We start from the raw sequence: 5,895 nt of genomic DNA on the forward strand, positions 1-5,895 counted from the left end.
TTTAGCCTATGCTGGCAGCTTTCATTCCTTCATGAGATCTTTCCGAAGTCATTTCGAACTAGAAGAATGATCATTCAACTGACAATCTTCTTTCTTTTTATCTTTGTTGTTGAATTGGACGTTCATTCTATCTTTTCTAAGAGGAGGAAATTTTCTCATCTTTCCCATTTCTATTCTTGTAACAGAGGTATATTCATCATGTCTTTTTTGCTTCAGGTTAGGACATCTACTTTTCACATCTTTGACATGGATTCAATTCCCATTATAAGCAATGTGATGAAAAAGAGGGATGAAAGAAGATATGCCTTGCCTGCATTAAGATTTCAAATTTTTCATCTACTTTTAGAAAATGTTTGGAAGAGAGAACTAACAATAATACAACGCTGCTCTCTGAAAATTGAGAAATAAGAAGAGATCTATTAAAAGAAAGATTTATCTGAAAGAAAATCTAAACAGTTACATCCAATCACAAACTACACGAAAGTTGCCCCATTTTCATGGGGATTTATCCATCACAGAGATGCATAGAGAAAGAGAACAAACTTCTTATAACCCTTTTAATTTCCACTCAATCCATAAACAAGACCGGACGTTATTCCGATTCGTCTCCATATTAGTTCAACTATTCCTCAAGCAAGGCAGCCAATAAGTCATCGAAGGGTTTATGTGAATAAAGGAATGGTCAAAATTACTCATTTTCAACTGTCCCACGTGATCTAATATATTTTCAAGAAAATGAGGCGAGTAAGAGCGATTCAGAAATAAGGATATCTTTCTATATTGAAATATCAGTTCACAAAATCATAGACAAATTCCTTGATCACCCAGTCAGAATGTGGAGAAGAAATCAAAGAGAATGGTTCCACCTACTCAAAACTCAAAAGGGATGTCGCCTACTACGAAAATCCTGATTTTTGCAAGAGTTGTGTTCTTTTATGCAAGAAGAAGACTTGAAAGACCAAAGAAGTTTGGATCTGAAAAAGTATGCTTAGGAAGTTCCTTTGCTGAGCACAAGAGAATGAAAAGAAATTTGTATCATTTTCAATCCCTATTCTTATCGAATAGAAGGCAGGAGAAAAACCTCAATCTTCCTACTGGAAAAAGAAGTCCTATAGAAAGCAACTCTTCTTTATATAGTAATTTGACCTATTACTTCACATCCCCCCATCAGTTTACTATGAAGAGCAAAATCAAAAGTCTCTCAGTACCTACTCATTATTTAGAGGTGAATCATAGAACACTAAAAGTTGTGGTATCTTATGGACCTAACATAGGTCACATCCCTCACGACATAAGATTGAAAGATCCAAACCTTCCTCTTCGGAGTGGAAATGGATGTGGTCAAAACATATAAAGATCGACTCGTTCATAGAGACATATTTATCCATCTCTAGTCTCGTCTAGATCGATAAATAGATCTCTTTCTATCTATATGTATCACTATCTACGTGGATAGAGATAAAGAGAAAGAGAAAACCTACCATTTAGATCTTGATTCACTATTGCCTTCTTTAGCTAAGGACAAGGAAAAAGAGTTTGTCTTCTATTATTACTTGCAGGATTGGAGTATATACAAGCGAGCAGAGCCCAAGGAATGGGGAAGCCCGTCATAGAGTAGTCGACTAGAAGTATCAGACTGCTCGACTAAGAGATAAAAGTAAAGAAGAGTAAGGAAGTGAATATGGACATAAACAAGTCCTGGAACAAGATTCATATGTCCTTGTTCATTGAGGATCCCTCCTTTTGAGTCTTATGACTGATTATTGACATTAAGAGCAAAGAATATGCCAAAGAAGTGATTGGTTCAGAGGTTACAAAATAACTTGACTGTAAGGCTCCGGTAAGAGTTTCAAGCGAAGTTCTTATCCATTATTCTATGAAGGAGTGCATTATGAAATAACTCGACTCAAAATCAAAGGCTCCGTTAGGAGTTTCAAGCGAAGTCCTTATCCCTTATTTTGTAAAGGAGTGCATTAATGAAATAACTCAACTCAAAACATAAAGGATCAAAGAATTATCTCAGAATTTGAAACTGAAATCCTTATTCTACCACTGTTAAGGAGTGCAACGAAGTGAATTCCACTAATATGGTCTGGAGGACACTCAAAGAATTTGAGAATCAACTGAAAGTTTGCCTTTCAATGTCCCATTGATAAAGACACAGGTCTCATTAGATTAAGGATAGTCAAGAGGAGCAAAAGTGACTCGACTTACAAGAGAAGAGCCGTAGTTAGAAGTCTAAAAACGGCGGTTATAAAATAACTCGACTGAAAGAAGAGGTTCAAGGTGAACGGATGAAAACCCTTTACAGCGGAAAATTACAGAAACCCAATTTTAATTGGAACCTTAAAATTACCAATACATTGACAAAAAATTACAAAAACAATTTTTTATGGTTAAACATGCTTTGAATAAAAAATACAAAGAAGAAAACTTACGCTCGTTGACGACTCTGAATCTACCAATCACCAATTTGGGCACCACCACTTGGAAACCTTCCTATTCTCTTTAAGAGATGGTTTGTAAGAACCAAAAATTGGAATAACGGAATAGAGAGAATTTTTTCAGAGAGAATATTTTTGGTCAGAGAGAAATGGGAGAGCAAAATTTTTCGTAGAACTTCTTCGCAGAACTCACTCCTTGTTACGCAAAGTATTCCCACTTCTGCAGACGAAAGAAGTGGGAAGTTGGAGATAATAAGTGGAAACGTGGGAAAACCACCCACGTTCCCTATTAACTTAATAATAATTATTAAGTTAATATATATATTAAACTAATTAATTAATTTAATTTAATAATTAATTAATTTAATAATTAATTAAATCATATTTAATTAATATTTTCATTTAAATCATATCTAAATGAATATCTCTCGCATATCTCTCGCATGATCTGTCGTGCAGTGACCATGATCTCATGTTTCTTGCTTAATATGTCAGACATACTAGCAAAGATGTGGAGGCGAGCCTTGTCATTGGCCTTTGTCCAGCGGTCATATGCATCCCTAACACTTTGGGATGCATATTTAGTGGGGAAAGGAGGACAATCCTCCATTAAGACGAAGCGTAGATCAGCGATAACTAAAATCATATTCAGTTTCGATTTCCACGTCGCATAATTTTCACCGGTTAATTGATCTTTTTTTTTTTAAGCAATGTAATAATTGAGGATAGCTACTGAAATAACAAACAATTGACCATATTAGTTATCTTTGTCTTAACCCATTACATAAAACAATCCAATATATTCAGCAAAAAACAAATAATCAAAGAACCCTAATAAAACTAATGATTTAGTTTTTGCAACGATACTTCAGAAGTTTAGAGCAACAATCACCGAAGGGTGATCAATTACTCCTCTTCTGAATTGAGACAATCTCAACTAATTACTAATACCAGAATAACTCTTATTCCTATAGTTCTTAGCTATCGTTGTTCGGTCAAGGATTCATTAACTAACTTAATTCATCTCGTAAGTGTTACCCTACCATTTTCAGATCCCAGAGGTACGCTTCAACAGGTTACCATTAGGAAAGACAACTGTTGAAGATTAACCTAAGAAATCCTATCCATTTCTGGAGTTTGCAATGTTCCGACTTATGTGATCAAGCCCTCCGAAGGGATGGTCGCTCCAGGACCACACGCAGGCAGATCATAGAAATCTCACGGTGCAACCTAATGTAGGAGACCGTAGGATACGTTGACACACGTCCTTCTCCCACTTACATTGAACATTTCCCCTATTCACCCTGTTATTGACCCATACAAACACTTTCCGAAGGAAGGTCGCGCCCAGGGCGACACGAAGCCGAGTATGGATCTCACGTGTGAACTCTTAGGGACGTGAGAGCAAAAAATTGATATATCATATATACCATTTTTCTCCCACTAAAATGTTCTATTAATTTAGGGTTTAGTTGCACTTAGCTAAATTCCGGCTAAATGAATCTAACTAAGTCTATTCTTATTATAACACTTATAATAAAATTTTACACTAAAGTTTCTAGGTGTATTAAACCACTTAATTTACCTAGTGACATCTTATGCTAATAGGAATAAGGTTAATTTAACGCCGGTTCCGGGTCAGTTCCCAGGTAGAAGGTGTTCCGTAAACCGTCAACTTAAGTACCCCCAGCCTTAGACAGAACTTTACCGGTGGAGTTCCCTTAAAACCTTAAATCATATTTGTCCTATTTAGTTTCATTAAACTAAAAATAAGACTTAATTCTAATCCTATTAGAATTAATGTGATCTTAGGTCTATTTAATTTTAAACAATTTAAAATTAAACCAAATTAATCCTAAGATCCTATGTTTGCATGCAACTCTTTATTATAGGTTGACGGTTTCTAATAATCAAATTTTATAACTATTATAAAATTAGTTAATTAGCCCTATAATCATGCATACTATGGTTTAAATAATTAAAATCAAATTATAATTAAATAAAATCATATTACATGCATACATTATATTAATATAACAATTATATAAAACTATGGATGTAATATGCACAATGCAAATTAATTTTCATCTTTTATTAATATAACAATTATATTAAAAAATATGAAAATCAATCAAGCATACACGATACCTTAATTTAAATATAACAAATTATATTTTACTAAGTAATGTCATGCATCATGCTTATTCAGTTTCATATATTTAAAATATCAATATATTTTAAATTACTCATGAAATTCATAATCATGCATTAAAATCATACATTATAACATTTATAATATATAAAAATGCATGAACATGCTTAACCTAAGGTGGGATTTATCTAAATGACATCCATAAAACATTTAAATAACAATTGAACCTGTAAAATTGGCCCCTAGGATAAAATAAAGCAAAAATTACAATAATAAAGCCTTAAATTTATCCTAAAAGTGCTTCAAAAGCTCCAAAACCGGTCTCAAAACCTTCAAAAAGCTTCCAGCCGAGCCGTCCGTACAAAGCCAAGTCGCGTCGTCCGTACAAGTGCCGCCGAGCCGCAAGCCATCCTTACAAGCCGAGCCGAGTCGAAGAGCCGTCCGTACAGCCGGTGACGTCACGATGACGTCATCCCTTCTTCAACCTCCAAACGCAGAACTTTTTTTTTCGCTTCGGTTTCCGTACAGAATCAAAAAAACTTCCGTTCATGGCCTTCCGGTTGTCCGTTTTGAGAAAATTTGGTGTCAAAAAACTAAGAGAAACACCCCGAATCCAAAAATTGGACTCTAAATTACAAATTTACAAATTAAAATGCCCAAAAAATGCAGGGGCCTTTACATTTTGATCTTATCAAAACAGTAAATCTATGGCCAAAATTACAGAAACATTCAATTGCAAAAGACACATTCATAATGTAGAGATCCCACCTAACCAATGCAAATTTTTAAAATTCTCAATTAAAATTAACCTGGCTCGATACCAATTGAAGGGATGAAAACCCTTTATAGCGAAAAATTACAGAAACCCAATTTTAATTGGAACCTTAAAATTACCAGTACATTGGCAAAAAATTACAAAAACAATTTTTTATGGTTAAACATGCTTTGAATAAAACTTACGCTCGTTGACGACTCTGAATCTACCAATCACCAATTTGGGCACCACCACTTGGAAACCTTCCTATTCTCTTCAAGAGATGGTTTGTGGGAACCAAAAATTGGAATAAGGGAATGGAGAGAATTTTTTCAGAGAGAATATTTTTGGTCAGAGAGAATTGGAAGAGCAAAATTTTCGCAGAACTTCTTTGTATAACTCACTCCTTGTTACGCAAAGTATTCCCACTTCTTCAGACGAAAGAAGTGGGAAGTTGGAGATAATAAGTGGGAACGTGGGAAAACCACCCACGTTCCCTATTAACTTAATAATAATTATTAAGTTAATATATATATTAAACTAAT

General features: G+C 34.4%; 1 pseudogene; it reads left to right on the plus strand.

The window, feature by feature from the left end:
• The first annotated feature begins 276 nt into the window (after window positions 1–276).
• LOC127148107 (ribosomal protein S4, mitochondrial-like) lies at window positions 277–1,354 on the plus strand (annotated as a pseudogene).
• The last annotated feature ends 4,541 nt before the right edge of the window (window positions 1,355–5,895 follow it).

The sequence above is a fragment of the Cucumis melo genome, chromosome 2 (assembly GCF_025177605.1).
Source record: "Cucumis melo cultivar AY chromosome 2, USDA_Cmelo_AY_1.0, whole genome shotgun sequence".
Lineage (NCBI taxonomy): Eukaryota > Viridiplantae > Streptophyta > Magnoliopsida > Cucurbitales > Cucurbitaceae > Cucumis > Cucumis melo.